Source organism: Hyperolius riggenbachi, chromosome 12 (assembly GCF_040937935.1).
Source record: "Hyperolius riggenbachi isolate aHypRig1 chromosome 12, aHypRig1.pri, whole genome shotgun sequence".
Lineage (NCBI taxonomy): Eukaryota > Metazoa > Chordata > Amphibia > Anura > Hyperoliidae > Hyperolius > Hyperolius riggenbachi.
This window is the reverse complement of record NC_090657.1, coordinates 192,130,186-192,149,916: the sequence shown is the minus strand read 5'-3', so window position 1 is coordinate 192,149,916 and position 19,731 is coordinate 192,130,186. Positions and strand designations below refer to the sequence as shown.

The 19,731-nt window shown below is 43.3% G+C and overlaps 1 protein-coding gene across 1 annotated transcript in view; it reads right to left on the bottom strand.

Moving 5' to 3' along the window:
- The window catches only part of KCNG1 (potassium voltage-gated channel modifier subfamily G member 1), a 111,226-nt gene that overhangs the window by 10,511 nt on the left and 80,984 nt on the right, over positions 1 to 19,731 (bottom strand). The window lies entirely within an intron of this gene.

Genomic DNA, 19,731 nt, shown 5'->3' with positions numbered 1-19,731 from the left:
CCTGTACTACGTTTAGTTTCTTTGCAGCCTTCGATCATTGGAAAAACGAAACCATCTGAATCGAAAAAAAAAAAACGAAACCGTGGGTGGTGATATTAACTGTACGATCGATTATTTCGGGATCGAAAAGGACAAAAGGCACAATCGAAACGAAGGTTTAAACGAAGGCAAAAACGAAACGTGTATTCCCAGCATTAGAGACAACAAGGACAAAACATTTGTAAAATGATTTTCTCCCGTAGGACCCAAAGCGCATAAGGTTGTCTCAGATCAGTACATAGTGATGTGTACAGTGAAAAAGTTACAGTACGTGATCATAAATGCCAGACTAAACAGGTGGGTTTTCAGTTTTGATTTAAATGTGTCCCGGTGAAATATGTTGAATGTTTTGATATTTTAATCTTCGAGTGATCTAAATATTTGATGATTTGAGCTCTCTACATAGCTAGGGCCCTGCTGTGATGAGAAGGAGAATTATCTATATTGGATGTGACGCGATTGAGATATCAAAGCTATGAATCAATTATATATGTGATATTGATAAGCCTGATTGAAAAGAAATCTTCCATTTATCTAGGATAGGGGAACTAGGCTGGAGTGGAAATTCTGTAGACTATAGTCCTGCTCTCAGGAATTCTTCGCTCTGAGAAGCAATGATATGTATATGTAACCATCCCCCCCAGTCAGAAGCTGGTCCAACAGCTGTATCTCATTATGTCTCTGGTCCAAAGCAGTACAATGAGGCTGTTAGAATACTGGCTTCAACCAGTTTGACCATGCGCTTTGAGATAAATAAGGAGTTAACTGAAACAGCTAGATTCAGTAGTCGACCAATAGAGACTACAGCATAATTTGATTAGACCATCCAGAGATAGGATCGTAATGCATTATGGGACCCTCCCATTTCATATGTAAGAACTTAGGCGGGAAAGAGGCGTCAGTCAGTTTTCTTTCTTCTTTCAGCCTTTCACACTCACACACACACACACATGCAAATTCACAAGCCAAAACAATAGGCCTTTCCTTAATATACCTACAAATTACTCAGCAATTTAATTTTTTTTTTATGTTTGTGATGTAACTAAGAATTGTACCTTATTGAATTTTCGAATATTTATGGAAATCAATAATGCTTAATTAAACAACCACATCTTTTAAAAGATTTATTCTGGTCTTCAAAAGACTTTGTTTTTAAACTACAAATCCCACTTTTAACACCCGGGTTGGAGCTGTCTTGATAAAGCTTAGCAAGGCATTCCACAGGTTAGGGGCAGCACGACAGAAAGCTCCGGCTCCAAAGGTTGTTTTTTTTTTTAACAGTTTTTATTGAAGACTTTTTATTGTATCCTTTTGATTCGAGGTTGTGGGTGGTGGGACACAGTTGCAACAAAGTAGCCAGTGTAGTGAGCAAAGGATCGGTGTTATGTGGCAATGGCGGGCTGGCTTGTTAAGTCTTGCGGCAGCATTTTGTACTAGCTGCATGTGGTGCAGGTCTTTATTTGGAAGGCCTGCATAAAGGGTATTGCAATAGTCCAGCCATGATGTAAAAAAGGCGTGAACTAGAGTTGGACACTGGATAAGGGGGACGGCCAAGCAACTTGCATTGCTTAAAAGACAAGACAAGACAAATAACATTTTATATTGCGCTTTTCTCCTTGCGGACTCAAAGCGCCAGAGCAGAGCAGCAGCCACTAGGGCGCGCTCTATTGGCAGTAGCAGTGTAAGGGAGACTTGCCAAAGGTCTCCTACTGAATTAGTGCTGGCTTACTGAACAGGCAGAGCCGAGATTCGAACCCAGGTCTCCTGTGTCAGAGGCAGAGCCCTTAACCATTACACCATCAGCCAACTACCAGGAGATATCCCTCTCATCTGGGGTTCCCTTTAAGGACCTTAATAATTTGGAAAAGCTCTGAAATGACCACTTTCAATCTTTAGATATAGGCTCCACAATATCTTTCAACTATGCTTCATAGAAACAAAAGATTTCTTCTTGTACAGCGTATTTTTATAGAAAAAGACTATTGTCCTAGTGACACCAAACAGCACAATGTGTGAAACATATTCAGAGATCAAGTGCAGCATTCATAAATGATGTTCTTGTCAGCCGGTGTCAGGAATGAGTAATTGGAAAAAAAGACCTGTGGTGACAAAGGTCATAGAACCCAGTCAGCTAGAGAAGTGTGATACATTTATGCATCACAGCATAATGTGTAATGGCCTTTAGTGAATGGGTAGCAGCCATTCGTACATCAAAAAAGGGCGTCGGGAAAAAAGGGCGCGTGGTGTAAACGATAAGCAGTATTATCGTTTATAAAAATATTGTGTAGAATTTCGTTTACAAATAGTGTTTTTAAGAATTTATAAATCATTAAATAATGTGTATGAAATCGGCAATTCTTAAAACGTTAAACTTCCCTGTTTCTAAACTGAAACTTATAATTACGTTTGTTAAAGAAACAGTAATATTAGTTTAAACATTATAATTATATATTGTTATGAATAATCTTTTTTTATCGTTTATTATAATAAAATGGGCAAATATTGTTTATAACAATGATATTAATATAAGTACATTCATAATAACTGTTGATTAGTATTATTAAAATTGTACTAAAACTATACCTAACCCTACTCTCACACAGAACCCTCCCTGTACCTATCCCTAACCCCTAGACCCCCTGGTGGTGCCTAAACCTAAGACCCCCCTGGGGGTGCCTAAACCTAATACCCCCCTGGTGGTGCCTAACCCTAAGACCCCCCTGGTGGTGCCTAAACCTTAGACCCCCCTGCTGGTGCCTAAACCTAAGACCCCCCTGGTGGTGCCTAACCCTAAGACCCCCCTGGTGGTGCCTAAACCTTAGACCCCCTATGGATAATAATGTTTTACAAACATTAATAAATAAAACATGTAAATAAAAAAATTTAAATCAATTTTTTGGGTGGATAAGGTTTTAGAAATGTTTTACAAATAGTGATTGTAAAAAATATATTGCAATTTACGTTACGTACTGATCGCTTTATATTGTGAATAATAATGTTTTACAAACAGTAAGGGTTAAAATGTTAAATAATGTTTTAATTAAATAGGATAAATATGTTTAGTATTTTTATAAATGTTTTTATTGAAGACTCACGAGCTCATTTTCTAAACATAAATCATCACAAGCACAGTTATAAAACATTAAAAATCTCCGGGCGCCGTTTGTAAAACGTTAATAATCTCCGGCGCCCTTTTTTCCCTGATTGGCGCCCATTAAACGATATTTATAATAGGAGTGAATGGGGCGCCCTTTTTGTCCACTTGTCTCATGCGCCCAAATCTGCTGCTTCCAGCAGCCATACCTCTCATGTGTACATAAGTTGTACAGTAGGTCTCCCATTTACAAAGCGGCAGCAGTCTGTAGTCAGCCAGGACAAGAAATCTGGATTTTTAAAATACACCTTAAGTGAGAAGAATATGGTGGATGCCATATTTATTTCCTTCCAAACAATCTGTTTAGCTGCAGTTTTGTCTGAATAACACACCTGAAACAAACATGCAGATAATCCAATCAGACTTCAGTCAGAAACACCTGATCGACATACTTGTTCAGGGCCTATGGGAAGAGTATTGGCAGATGATCAGCTGAAAGAATTGTGGGGCCAGGCAGGATCTGCTGGGGAAGTGGTGGGAATACAGTGCCCGTGGGATAGAAAATAAAGTTCACTTTTCTGCTTGGAGTTGGCCAGTTCATGCTTGTATGGGACGAAATACTTGAATGGGAAGAGCACCTAGGCAATGATCTAGAAGTTAATCTGAGAAGCAGGTAATTAAACCTAATAAATCACATTATCGTAAGAGAAACAGAGGCGCCAGCAGGATAAAAGGTAATAAAAATTTTAAAATTTGCTGGGAGGCAGTGGTGGACTTACCTCCGGAAGGCAGACTCAAAATACTGTCTGAATTAAATAAATAAATTTATTATTGGTACCCCAAAAGATGCAACGCGTTTCGCAGGCACAGCCCGCTTCATCAGGCAATAAGATAGGGGACAAACAGAGGTGCTATTCGTGCTACTGACGAGCTACTGTTTGTCCCCTATCTTATTGCCTGATGAAGCGGGCTGTGCCTGCGGAACGCGTTGCATCTTTTGGGGTACCAATAATAAATTTATTTGTTTAATTCAGACAGTATTTTGAGTCTGCCTTCCGGAGGTAAGTCCACCACTGCCTCCCAGCAAATTTTAAAATTTTTATTACCTTTTATCCTGCTGGCGCCTCTGTTTCTCTTACGATAATACTGTGTCCACCCCTGGTGGAGGGGTGACCTACCCCTACTTTCCTGATCTACAGAGAGCGACATCTTAATCCTGAGTGAGGACAGGTCTAATCTCCTCACCTGCATCTACAGTGGTTGCCTAAGAGGTAACCCATGTTTGTGAGTATATTCATCTCACACTTACATTTATCCACGGTTTCCAATACATACTACACTATATTGGGCTCTCGGTGTCCCCTATTTATCTAATAAATCACATGACTCTAGTGGAATTCCAGGAATTTTTCGATCTTCTCCATGGCCCGCCTCCCAAACATAATAATAATTCTACAGACTATTAGTAACAACACTCATAAATCCCTTATTTCAATTCTGCACTTAGTGGTCATCAAGCTCTGTTCTTCTGGCAAGATGTAAGGGTGTGTTTTGACTTCCCAGGGAGTCTCCCATAGGTCTTTTCTCTGTGAAAACGAAAGTGCTAGTGTAGGTCTGTCCTTTTCCTCTAGTCAACTGTAAGGTGTTGCATTATCCACCTGGGATTCAGCAAGAGGGGGTGGAAAAGGAAGAGCCTGACAATTGCCATGGGCTGCGGAATGAAGATATAACATTTTTTTTACAGGCAGTTTTGTGAATAGCCTTTATGATCATGTTTTTGTGGAATGAATGGCAGGAAGAAGAATTTCTTGGAGGTCTATTCTGATGCTGTTAAAATTATTACCTTTGCATCACAGCCATCTCTAACCACTGCCAGTAAAAAAAAGGATGGTCTCCCTGCCAACAATATATTTGCTGTACAAGACATCTCAGCATCCTTTTCTCCCTGCTGAACAATCTGTGAAGACCGTAAACACCTCAGACCTGCATACGTGTATTTAGGTTTACTGCAGTGATCCTCCTGCAGGCTATAGGATTCTCATGACATACATCACAGTGCTAAAACCTTTCTTGGTCACAAAAGTATGGGACAATTGTAAAAAACAATGACTTTTTTTTTTAAGGCTTCTCTATTTTAATTAAAATTTCCATCATTTTGTGATTAAATATTAACTTTAATCATAACCAGTGTGCCACTCCATGGTCTGTATGCCTGATTCTGTGAATGGGTACAGGAGGGAATATCAGCACAAAGAAAGGCAATCTAAACCCACAATACTCCTCAAGTACCAAGGATAATTGAAGGACAAGCATGTGTAACAAGTAGTAATTGTGTAAAAAAAAATATACCGGTATATCTATCTCACCTCAACTTCCAATGAGTCGTGGGACAGAGCATTTAAGTCTGAGACCCCCCTTGCCCTTAAGAGGATTGACAATTTGCAGCTCAGAGAGTTAAAGGGCAACTGAAGTGAGAAAAATATGGAGGCTGCCATATTTATTTCCTTTTAAACAATACAAGTTGCCTGGCAGCCCTGCTGATTTATGTGGCTGCAGTAGTGTACTGAGTAACACCAGAAACAAGCATGCAGCTAATCTTATCAGATCTGACAATAATGTCAGAAACACCTGATCTACTGCATGCTTGTTCAGGGTCTCTGGAAAAGTATTAGAGGCAGAGGATCAGCAGGATGCCAGGCAAATGGTATAGATTATAAATAAGAAATAAGTATGGCAGCCTTCATATACCTCTCACTTCAGTTGTCCTTTATGAAGGCCATACACCTTACCATCCACTGGGGAAATTACTTAAAAATGGTTTGGCAATGGTATAGGTCTCCTATTAAACTGACCCAAATACACCATCTGCCTATCCCTTTTGTCAGGAGGAACTGTAATGAAAAGGGATCACACCCTCATATCTTCTGGGTTTGCCCTCAAATTAGACCTCTGTGGCTTAGCATTGAGAAGCGGATTCATAAGAATGGGCTCCTTACCACCCATGTTAGCAATTATACACCTCCACAGTCACCTAATACCGCTACAAGACAGATGATTTCTCAGATAGTTATCACCACTAGGCAGGTGATTGTATCATATTTAAAAGCTCTGACTTCCCTCTATCCAATCCATCTTCACCAATGTAGATTTCCACGTCCATGGTGCATACCTCCCAACTTTTTAAGATGAGAAAGAGGGACACTTAAGCCACACCCCTAATCATGCCCCTGACACACCCCTAATCACGCATACCATAAAGATTTCATAAGAAAGATTTTATAATTCAAATAACACTGGTCCTCTCCTGGTTCATTTCCCTTCATATTAACATTTTAAAGTTAGTAATACATCAAATGAAAAGATGGGAATAAAGTTTAGAGTCAATCAAACACATTTTTAGAAAAGAAATATATATATTTACATAGAGAGAGGGACAAACTCCTGAAAGAGGGACAAATGAGGAGGAAAGAGGGACAGAGGGACAAGGCTCCCAAAGAGGGACTGTCCCTCCGAAAGAGGGACAGTTGGGAGCTATGATGCTGAATTGCTTATTGCCATTTGCAATGGCAGCACCCGAGATTTAGTAAAGAAAGCATTGAACTGGCCTATTCTGTTCCCTTAATCTTCTGTCCTTGATTAGTTAATACTGTATCTATATATGAGAACACATTTTCTTTCTCCTAAGTGAGACTCTGGTCTAAGCCAGTGTACTCACTCTTTTCTCCCTGTACTGACCTGCTCTTATTGGCCAAATGCCGCCATATCTACTTATGCAAACCTGTTGACAGCATAGTGGACATCAGTCCTAAGTTAATCTAGAACAACTTTTCCATGATAGAGATAAAATAGAGCCTTATTTTTAAGCAGCATTTGTGTGTGTTGCCCATAGCAATCAGTCATATTACTTTTTAAATTGTAAATCAGGTCTGTACAATAACGCTGGAAACAGGGCAAACGCTTTAAGGGAACCAGAACTCATTCTACTGTACACTGAGGAAGACAAATGCAGGGCACAAAACCAGACTTCCTGCTCCTCCATGACAGATTGAAAACCAAATTGTAAAAGCTAGAGACTACTAATAAAACAACAAATAGCTTATTAAGCTCATTTTTTAACATAGGTTTGTCTCAAGGAATCAAAATAGACATATGAGACGCAACTATTGAAATTAATGTGAAGCAACGGTTTAATTTATGCAAAATGTAAATGAGACCCTCTCGGGACACATTCCTATTGTAAACCGAGAATTTCCTACGCACTGCTATAAACCTCACATTCAAGCACAGGTTTTATACGCATTAAATGGAACATTGTTTTAAAGTTATTACGGATGAAACAGTTTTGTAAAAGCATTATAGTTTTGCAGAACAAAAGGAAACGTACTATTCCTCCAGCAAGCAGCCACAGATTGCTGAGTAGAAAATTAGGGAGCATGAACTGCTGCTGCAAGTATTTTCCTTTCTTAAAATAACACTCAAAATACATTTTTTCCTCTAAAACATTAAAAGCAGTAAAAAAAAATAAAAAAAAAAATATATAAATCAGAGTTCTCTGTGCTCTGACATCTTTTGATTGCATATTTTGCACCTCACTGAAGCAGATATTATTGTCAGCTTCAAGGCAAATTATCAGATTTTTGCCTTGTTTCTAAAGGTGTTCATTAACTGTACAATTTTGCGGCAAATTGATTATTTCTGCTCCAGAATATGATCAGAAATGATCAGTCTTGCCCATTAATGGCTGAATTACCACTAACCAATCCAATTAGATCGATGGCATCAATCTGAAAAACAGATCGATTCCATTAATCCGACCTAATTGGCTAGCGGTAATCCGGCTGTTAATGAGCACGACCAATTGTTTCCGATTAATTACTGCAGCCTTCGGGAACGATCGGGCACCTTTACACTTCCAAAACAATCTGATAATGCTGCCCAGCAAGCTTATCTATTAACCATTACAGGAAGTGAAAAGCTTGAGTATCAACCCTTGAAAACCAGTCAGATGATTTTAGCTGGTAATGTTATGCTGTTTTTAATGCTTTAGCCCAGGGGTCACCAACCCCTGGTCCGCAGCACACTGTTGGGCTGCAGACTGTGCTGAGCTGGGCCGTGCCGTCACTTCACAGAGTTAGAAGCTACGTCACTGCAGTAACCAGGATGCTGAAGAGAAACAGAGCTGTCTGCAGCCTTTCTTACTGCTGCCACCTGGTGTCAGTAATTTGTAAAGCAGGATGTTTGCTGTCTGTAAGGACACCAGGTGGCCGCAGTGAGAATGACTGAGACATTCTGGTTTCTTGCCAACCACAGAGTCTGCACGGAGGTGAGGTAAGCAGCTGAGGCAAGAAGTTAATGTAGTTACTGTAGAATATAAGGTTTAAAAGTGTAGGGAAGGGTAGAAGTGAGGGGAGAAGGTAAGGGTAAAAGCGAAAGTGAGGAGGAGGGAAGTGTAAAAGTGAGTGTGGGGAGGCAGATGAGGGCAGGAAAGGCTGGAGGTGACTGCACCAGTAGATAGGGAAGTCAAGGCAGTACCCCCTCACTTTCTCCACCTGTACACCAAATGTATCTTGTGCAGTGCTTCATACTCCACCAGTGAGCACTGCCCGAGTCAGCAAAAAAATAAGTCCAAAGTGCTGAGGGCGATTAGGTTTGTGGCTAGGAGCTGGGGCTTCCAGGACTTCTTTATGTACTGACACTGTCCATAGAACAGCCCCCCCCGGTTACCAGACACGCACGCACACAGGTCCTTGGAAAAACTGCCTGATGTGGAAGCGGTCCTTGGGTCAACAAAGGTTGGGGACCACTGCTTTAGCCCATAGATGAAATTTGAATGTACCTTAATCCCACTTTAAAGGGGAACTGAAGAGAGAGGTATATGGAGGCTGTCATGTGTATTTCCTTTTAATCAATACCAGTTGCCTGGCAGCCCTGCTGGTCTATTTCTCTGCAGTAGTATCTGATTAAAACCAGAAACAAGCATGCAGCTAGTCTTGTCAGATCAGACTTATAAGTCTGAACCACTGAAACACCTGATCTGCTGCATGCTTGTTCAGGGGCTATGGCTAATAGTATTAGAGGCAGAGGATCAGCAGGGCTGCCAGGCAACTGGTATTGTCTAAAAGGAAATAAACATGACAGCCTCCATATACCTCTCTCTTCAGTTCCCCTTTAAGTAAACCTGTAACTGAAAAAGAGAGCCCCGTTGGGGGGAGGGGACTTACATCGGGGAGGGGTAAGTGTCTGTTTCCACTACACGTGGATTCCGGATGCAGAAAAACTGGCTCCAATGATTGTCTATGGGCCCGTTTCCACTAAACGCAATTTGCAGATTTCTGCATCATGCACTGTTTCCCAGAACCATATCCAGAAATCTGGATGCTGCAGAACAGGTGCAGAACTAGTGGAAATAGGCCCTAAGCCTCTGGATCCTAATGAGGCTTCCCCATCTCCCTCCAACTGGTGCAGAACTAGTGGAAATAAGCCCTAAGCCTCTGGATCCTAATGAGGCTTCCCCATCTCCCTCCAACAGCCCGATCCAACGCTGGCAGCCAAGAGAAGTCGCTCACAATATTTACATTTCTGCTCCTGCGCAGGTGCAGTAATGTCTCTCCGCTTGGGCTCAGGTCGGAAATAGCCGAGCCTGATCGGGTCCGCTCCATGGGTCCGATCGGGTCCACAGACAGCTCGCACCTGCACAGAGGAGCGGACCCAATCAGGCTTTGCTATTTCCGCTGGAGCCTGAGTGGAGAGATGCTACTGCGCATGTGACAAGGCGATCTTCAGGTGGTCCCAGTGCTGGATCCCCTCTGCTGTGGCGGACGGGGGAAGCCTCTTTAGGATCCAGAGGCTTCTTCCTTCCATGTGTGGCACACATCAGATAGATATAGGCCAGATTTAACTTGACAGGCATCTGACAGAAATCTATCTGATGGTCGAATCTGCTGCAAATCTATAAGTGTATGGCCACCTTTAAGCCTCATCTACACGGGTAGATGAGGCGGCGATGTGGCTTATCAATCGAGCCGTTGATGATAAGATCCGACAGGATGGATCTCCCCACCGCCGTTTCCCTGCTCGTTCCCCGTGAGGGGACAATGGCAGGGAATCTAGCGGAAGATAAGCGGCGCCGGCGGGACGAGCGGGGAATCGAATCCGACGAGCGGGGACGCGGAAGAGGCGATCCGGCGGCTAATCGAGCCGCCGGATCAGAGCCTCATCTACCCGTGTAGAGGAGGCTTTACTCTCTAGCTGCTGTTCTCTTATCATACTCCTTTGAATCTCCCACTATTGACATTGCTGTGACTTCCCAGCTGGGGTGCCAGCAATGGGAAATGAACATGAGGAGAGAAAAACACCAGCAAGAGAGTGATGCAGATGGGGAGGCAAGTGCTCTGACAGGTTAATATAACACTATCTGCACCTCTATGCATTGGCTCCACAAAGCACCACAACCACGGCAGCTGTGGGGGAGCACTAGATCAACAATAACAATAACATTTCTATAGCGCTTTTCTCCCATAGGACTCAAAGCGCTTAGGCTCTCTCAGATTCAGTATTTGGTAGTAAGATGAAGTATTAACACAACAAAAGTTATATTTCTGCAAATGCCAAACTGAACAGGTGGGTTTTCAGTCTGGATTTAAACACGTCCAGAGATGGAGCTGTCCTGATCTGCTTAGGTAAGGAGTTCCATAATGTAGGAGCAGCATGACAGAAGGCTCTTAGATTGCAGGGATTGCTACACACAGGAGGGACCCTGTGTTTGAGGGAGGGAGAGTGGGTAAAAGGACAGACCCACTCCAATCCTGGGTCTTTTATCCTCCAGTAGTTATGCCATGGATGGTTCTGCAGTTGTGGAAATCAACAAACTTTGTTTATTAATGTGTTACAAATAGGCCACAAAAGGCTAAGCTAGGGAAGAACTCTAACTTGCTATGTGTGAGAGGTCCGCCTACTAGCAGTATATGTAAGCCACACCTCTGTCACACCCCTAATCACGCCCCCAGCACACTCTTAGTCACGCATACCATAACTATTTCATAGGAAAAATAGGTTGTTTTATAATTTAAACCACACTGGTCCTTCCTATCCTTGGTAATTTTCCTTGAAAGTAACATTAGAAAAAATATATATAAATTTAAAGGATTTGAATAAAGTTTTAGAGTCAATTACATAGATCTGTACATCAGTCCTGGAAGAGGGACACATGAGGAAGAAAGAGGGACACATGAGGAAGAAATAGGGACACATGAGGAAGAAATTGGGACACATGAGGAAGAAAGAGGGATAGAGGCATTGGGTTCCCAATATATCACACTGCAAGAAAATCATACACAGCTCTTCCTAAATAGCACATAGCATCCTGAAGAAGCTCCAAGCAGCAGTGAAATAATCAACCCCACCTCCAGATGGAGACTGCAAGCAAAGGTGTACCTCAAAATGGGACACAGCTGTGTTGAATTGCATCACTGAGGGGAGCACATTATTAGGCACACAGAATTGTGCTTATACACATGCCACTCCCACCACCATCTGCAGTGAGTGAGAGGGGTTGCCTCAGCTTGATGACTGCCAATAAGAGATGGTGGTAGAGGTGGCTGCAGTACTGAAAGTCAATGGGAACCTGATTGCAAAAGAAAAAAGCCAGATACTCACCTAAGGAGAGGGAAGGCTCTGGGTCCTATAGAGCTTTTCCGCGCCTCTCTCAGTCCCCTCATTGCGCGGGGCAGCTCCTACGTTCAAATCCCCCACCGCGGGGGACTTCAGAGGTTCTTGGGGGCCGAGTCCTCCCAAAGACTGGTGGGTGGCTCCATACTGCACATGCGCGAGGGCCCCAGAGAGGACACACATGTGCGCAGTATGGAGCGGCCAGTCTTCGGAGCACTTTGGCTCCCGAAGACTTCCGAAGCCTCCATTCAGCGGCAGCAACAGCAGCATTTGACCAAATTGGACGAATGCGGCTACGGGGGAGCGAACGCTGTAACGGGGACCGAGAGAGGAGAGGGAAGGCTGATTAGGACCCAGAGCCTTCCCCTCTCCTTAGGGGAGTATCTGACTTTTTTTTTTCCTCATAGGGTTCCCATTGACTTGAAACACTGGCAAGATTGTTTGTGTTTATTTGGTTTTCTATGCACTTTATTATAACCTGGAACCTAAGTGTACAATTCCACATACTAGAGGACACAAAATATAGAAATAGTACAGAAGTGATCTCTCTGATAATACTCACAGAGCATAGCTTTCCTTATACCGTAACTATGGGTGTGTGCTCAAAATCTTAAAAGGTACCTGAAGTAACCTAAAAGTATTATAAATAAGACTACATTTAGTGTTGTACTTTTTAATGTGAGGTCACTCACACTGCTGTCTGTTCGCTGTTCACCCACCTTTTCCCTGTAATACCCCTCGTTTTTCTTTTGACTGTCTGGCAATCAGATGCCTGCCCCTGGAACATTCCTACCTTCTGCGCGTCTCTTCCCATGCTCTTCTCATTGCTAGTCAGGCTTCTGCACCTCCTCCTCACAGGTGCATGCACATCTCAAGCACCAAAGCTGCAGCTGTGAACTAGTACATGATTCACACTTAAACTGCCTATGCGCATTAAGAGGACTCCCTTGTGCGCTAAACAAACAAGATCAGCACAAGTGCCTACAAGGGTGCAAGGGTTGACCCCTAGACACTAAGGAATTATTTAGGGTTGTGAGGTGAACCACTTAACACCAAGGAACTGTATAAGGGAGAGGACAATAGACACCAGGGTACTGTATAGGGAAGGGAGGGGGGCACTAGACACCAGAAAACTTTATAGGGGAGAGAAGGGCCACTAGACACCAGGAAACTGTATAGGGGAAAGGGGGACCACTAGACACCAGGGAACTGTATATGGGAGGGGGTACCACTAGACGCCAGGGAGCTAAATAGGGGAAGGTGTAGTGCCAGTAGACAGCAGGCATCTGTATAGGGTAGGCAGAGAGCCACTAGACACAAGGGAACTGTATAGGGGAGGGAGGACTACTAGATACCAGCGAGCTGTTGGCCCACGACTTGGTCCCAGTGTTCAATTACAGCCCACTCTTTATTTGAGTTTGACACTCCTACGCTATAAGAAACAATGGATGCTACAGCATTATGATATTTGGCTATTTGAGGGGCGGAGAGTTGGGATAAAGAAAACCCATGCATAGACTGCCTTACTTTCAGCATCAGCAAGGGGAGCACAGACTGTGGGATCTGCAACATAGAGGCAAGCCCTGGTGTAGGAGAATAACTTAACAGGGGTGTGGTGTAGAGCTGTAGGCTCCCCTGTCAGGGAACTGCACAGATAAACCAGAGGCTTCATTGCTTCATTATTTAGTTTAATTAAAGACAGATGGCTTCAGTCTGTGAAGGAAAAATAAGTGATGATGTTTCTCTACACTGTGTACAAATGTGATTAATTACCTTTGCCTGCTTCAATCAGAGAGAAAATGGAACACTTTCTAATATATGGCCATTCTCTACCACTTAGAACTGCCAATAACCCTAATTACATTCTGGGCTGGCACCAGAGATGCTCATAAAATATACACTTTGTGGAAGAAAATATTTGAAAATCATTTTTATTATTTGGTAAATACAGCAGCTTCAGGGCCCATTCACACTGGAGCGTTGGGTGTGGTTATTTTACCACACCACGTCCCCGGGCAATAAAAGTCTATGAGGGAGTTCACACCCCCCACACTGCAGTACACTGCGCCAGAAGTGTGCGGCAATACCTACGTTACCGTGTGGCTCCAGAAATTAAGTATGGTGGAAAAAATTCTGCTTTGGATTTTCAGCCCATAAAAATGCACTCAGTTGATTCTAGCCGCCCAAGTTCTCTAACAATGCGACCGAGCTAGTGGTATTTGTTACCCCAATGCACGGGTGAAGTTGAGGAATATGTTTCAGGATGTATTTTGGGGCCTGCAAACAGAATGTGGGCATTGTGTGCTTTAAAATTAGCAATGTTTGCAGAAAAAAATTAAATCTTTACATTTTACCCAATTCTTCCAATCAAAATCGAGAAAAGACCAGAGGGTCAAATCAACAAGGGGTACAGGGCCAGGCTTGCCCATAAGGCGTGGGCGGGGTGAAGCGGGTTCCTCAGTCGGTGGGGGGGGCGAGCCTGAAGGGGGTAGCAGGAAGGGGGTATAGGGTACTGCAATCCCGCCCACTGTACTGTAAGTGAACGGCAGTGCAGGAAGTAACGAGAGTGGAACGCACGCTGGAACGCGGAAGAGGTGAGTAATCCCCGCCCTCTGCTTGATTATACTACATTGCGACGCTTAATAGCTGGAGGGGGGAGAGCAGATTGGGGGACCCAGGTGAAGGTCCAAACCCCCTCCCCACCACTGTGCCCCCCCCCCCCTACCCCTTCCAGGCTACCTTTTCTGGGGAGGGTTATTATACTGGGGGGTGGGGGTGGCATCTCACAAGCTTGCCTCAGGCGGCAAAAAGTCTAGGACCGGCCCTGAAGGGGTATCCTTGTTGAATACGTTGGGGGGGGCTTCTAGTTTTCTAGATGAGGTAATTTTGGGGAATATACAGGGGTCTTGGTCTATCAATGAAGTATCATGCCAAATTTTCTGCGGAACGGACCATATGCTGTACAAACGGAACGTGAACGGATCCTATGTTAACATGTGGAACCATTCACATGCGTCCATTTGTACGGGTCCGTTCCGTGAAACACTGCACTGGGGGCAATGAGAAAATGGAACGTTTCTTCACACTAGTGAAGAAACGGAGCATTTAAAATATAAATGGAAACTGAGTGAAAGCGGATCCGACTGACCGGTGATCAGATCCGTTTTCACAGATCCGTTTGCCACAAAATTGCCAGTGTGAAACAGACCTTAGGGAAAAAATGCAGCTCGACTCCCAATTGAAAATATTTTTTGTTGCGTCAAAGTGAGAAAACTTTTGTTTTTCTTTTCAAAATTTTGCTTTGCTTTCATGCATTTATTGTTTTTTTTTGTCAAATGTGAGATTAAGTGTTTAACATTAAAATAAAGCCCTATCCGTCCTGAAAAAAACCCAATACCAGGATTGTCTATGTCCAACAAAGTAGAGAAGATGTATAAGCTGTGGAAGTAGAACTCTTCCAAAGGCAAAAAATGCTCTGTTACGGAGATCTGCGTTCACTCAGGGCTGGAACCCACTAGAGCGATTTTTTTGAGCATTTAGGGAGCGCTTTAAATCGCTAGCGGTTTCCCTAAACGCTCTGCCAACGTAAATAAATTAAATTAATAAATATCAAATTCCCAAGTAGCAATTGTGATTAGCAAAATAGCAATCGCAGGATGTGCAGCATTTTGGGAGCGTTTGTTCTTCAATGTAATGTATTGAAGCGCTGGCAAATCACTCATGAATCGCTACACATAGCGATTTGTGTGCGATTGCAAGCTGTAATAAAATTCTGATACATTGAAAGGACCTATCAGAATTAAAATCGCTAATCGCAAATCGCTACACAATCGCTGGCAAAAAGCTTACACTTTTTAAAATCTCTCCCAAAAGCGCCAGAAAACGCTCATGAAATCGCTTACAAAACTCTGAATAAAAACGCTAGCGATTGCGATAGTGTTTTGCGATTTGTAGTGGGTTCCAGGCCTGATAGTAGCATAGTGTTTAAAAAACCTGCCGCAGTTTTCAGCGTCGCACAAGCGTATTTTAGAAATACAATTCTGCGCACGTCATTGATTGCCCAAGAGGAAGTGAGCATAGACCAAATGCCAGACAGGGATTACCACGTGCTAACGCGTTAATCCCTGAAGGCCCGTTTTTTGGTGGTGCAGTGTGCGGGCCAAACTAAAGCGTGAAGCTGGCCTCAAGCTTAAAGCTTAACCTCTTCAGTAAAGAATGTGGTAGACTCACCCTGAACAACCAATACTGGCTAAACCCACAATGGCTAAAACTATACACATTTTGGTGCGCAAAAAAGTGTACAATTGTTATTTGGTGACAGCATAATCTAAGTACTGATGTTCCTCCTTCAGTGATGCACTATGTTAGATCCTGCTCTGCCAATTGTAGTAAGCCCTGCACACTACAGTGATACATCTTCTGCTCCTCTTCCCCGCTATACAACATAATGGCTTGCTCAGCAAAGAACTTGGTAACTAATTTGTGCAGTGCTTAGAGGTAAACAGTCACCTCACAGCAATCATCGGATGGAAATTGGTGCTGCAAAGAGCATGCCTGATGACGATGCGACCAATTTGGGGCTGGTTGCAAATTGGTTGCATGTATCAATCGGACATGCTGCAAGGTGTTGAGCTGTTGGGGTGGATAGGGTGCGTGGCGGTAATGGGCAGCGATATTGGGATGAGCGACAAAACTCCCGGCGCTGTTCCCTGTAGCGTATAAATGTGTCCCTAGTGTGTGCATTTATACATTATCTGCCCTGTATCGCCCACTGCGTGGTGCCCATCCATCTTCGGAAACCAGTTCGGCAGGAGACCAGCCAATTACAGCCCACTGCTCCTTCTGCTAACTCGTACAGCTGGTCAGTAGCAGTGTCCTATCAGATGTCACTGCTACTGATTGAGTGCAGCGCTTGGCCCAATGATGGTGCCGTCAAATGGAGCAGCAGGCCACGGTCTTTGGATGCGTGCCAAACTTCCCCTCTGTCAAAGCTTTCATAAGGAAGGGCGGCAGGTGCCACTGGTTGAATGAGAACAGGGATTCGGTGATGCGTGCGCCAGGAAGGCGGTCAGGAGAGCAAACAGGGGGCAGGCGCCAGGTGGCCCAAACTGTTTGTCCAATTGCCACCAGGGCTGTGGAGTTGGAGTCGAGGAGTCGGAGCAATTTTGCGTACCTGGAGTCAGGTGGCTTCATAAACTGAGGAGTCGGGGGTCGGAGTTGGATGATTTTTGTACAAAATCCACAGACCTGGTAAGTATTATACTAAGGAGTTGGAGTCGAGGAGTCGGAGCCATTTTGGGTACCTGGAGTTGGAGTCGGTGGTTTCATAAACTGAGGAGTCGGATGATTTCTGTACCGACTCCACAGCCCTGAATGCCACCTCCATAGATTTGACCCTAATCAGTTGATGTCAGCTATAACTGAAAGGACAACTGATGTGCCAGATAATGTCCATGTTTCCCTATGGTTCAAGTAATTTTACTGGTTAACGGAGTGCAGACCAGGAAGCTGTTACAGGGTCATTGCAATTTTTAAAATGGAGAATTTTATCGACCGCAATGGACAAAGAGGGCGTGGAAGAGGAGAAGGAGATTGGGGAGTACACTACGTGGGAGGTAAGTATGTCGTGCAGGCCTGGATTTACATTACAGGAGCCTAAAGGCACAGTTGTCCTGGCATCTTATGCTGGGTACACACGGTGCGTTCCCGCACTCGATGCCCCGCTCGATTCCCGGCCGCTTGATTATTTCTGACATGTCCGATTCCCGTTTCGATGGATCATTAGGTTGATTTGGCATACTTTGCATGAGAATCGACCTACCAATCATCGAACCGCGCTCGGAAATGGTCGGAAATAATCGAGCGGCCGGCAATCGAGCGGGGCATCGAGTGCGGGAACGCACCGCGTGTACCCAGCATTAGACTTTGCCCTCCATGAACCAACAAACCCCCTGCTGAACCGCGCTTTGGTCCTTAACCACTTGAGGACCGTAGGCTTACACCCACCTAGTGACCAGGCTATGATCGTGACGCTGCTGTGATCGTGCGTGCCCGTGCCACCCCTGTTATCCCGGAGATCAATGAATGGGAACATAATTCTCAGTCATTGATCCAAGTCCCTGCTACTTCCTCCTATTTCCTGGAAGCGAGAGTGCTTGTTTCCAGGACTAAAAAAAAAAAAAAAAAAAACAGTGGCCAAATAGTAAAACTACATCTACATACATTTTATGAAATAAACACACATTATTACATTTAAAATTAACGGTTTATCTCCCACACCAAAAATGCACCTTTATTTCCAAATAAAATATTGGCGCCATAGATTGTGATAGAAACATAATTTAAATGGTGTAATAACCAGGACAAATGGGCAAATAAAGGATATAGATTTTAATTATGGTAGCATGTATTATTTTAAAGCTATAATGGCCAAAAACTGAGAAATAATAAATTTTTTCCATTTTTATCTTAATATTCCCGTTTAAAATGCATTTAGAAAAAAATAATTCTTAGCAAAATGTATCAGCCAAAGAAAGCCTAATTGGTGGCGGAAAAAACAAGATATAGATTAATTAATTGTGATAATTAGTGATAAAGGTATTGGCGAATGAATGGGAGGTAAAAATTGCTTGGATGCATGAGGTGATAAACAACTGAAGGCTGAAGTGGTTAAAATGGATCAAAACCTGTTTGATCTGACACTTGGGGAATCGAATCTGCAAGGAATTGAATAAGAAAATCGATGAGTGTATGGCCACCTTAAGGAGAAAAAGTGATTTACCCACAATGCATCATTTCTTGCCCTTGTATCCAGGCATTTGTCCTAAACCACCGGCTTCTAGTACACCAAAAGCTTTCAGTTTTACAAATAGTCATATTATACTGGCAGACAGATTCTTCTGGTTTTCCCTAACATTAATACATGCTGCAGCTCCTGCCACAAGGTCACTGGCTGTCCACTGCAGTATAAATTGAGCCATTCAGCTTAATTACTTGTTTTAATAGTCCATTGGGAGGTGTTTGGTGAACTGCAGTAATGCTCACTAAATATCCCTTTTTTTTAAACACCTGTGTGAAAGGCCTTACAGCAAATCTGAAGCAAAAATAGACTTATGAGATAATGAATTGTTTTTTTAGTACAGCTCAGAAATAGAACATTAGTAGCAAAGAAAAGTCTTGTATTGTTTCCCAGTACAGGAAGAGTTAAAAAAACTTTAATTGTTATCTATGCAAAAGAGCTTCTCTGAGTTTGTGGTAGAAGCTGATTAACACCCTTAAAAAGAAAAACACAGAAACAACAGGAGCCCAAATGGTGCAGTACGTCACAAGTTAAATGGTAAATGTAAATAAAAGGGTTGTGGTGCTCACAAAGGAAAGTTGCACAGGGGGCAACCAACCAAGGAAGGCAGGTGGAGATTTATAAACCCAACTACACTTGGGTGACCAGCTGGAACCGGATCCGGTTGCACTCTCGGTAAAACAACAAAGGGCCTGTCAGTGGCAGAGCCACTGGGTACCCCAGTACACCACTCCAAAGGAGGGTGAAAAGCACAAAGGGAAAGAGGTGCCCAATGATAGGTAAAACTGTGTTAAAACAGCTAAAATAATAAAGGGAGAGGTGGCTTACCTCAATAATGACACAGTCATACACATATGAATTTTAAATTATGCACAGGCAACAAGTTTTGTGGGTCTAACGCCCATTTCCTCAGGCCAAATATAGTGCCAGAGATGTAGCTAGAGCTCTAGATACATCTCTGGCACTGTATCTGGCCTGAGGAAGTGGGCGTTAGACCCACAAAACTCAGTGCCTGTGCATAATTTAAAATTCATATGTGTATGACTGTGTCGTTATTGAGGTAAGCCACCTCTCAATTTAGTATCCCCCCCCTTTGTGGTCTTCTCTGAGCTTGATCAACTAGGTCAAACTC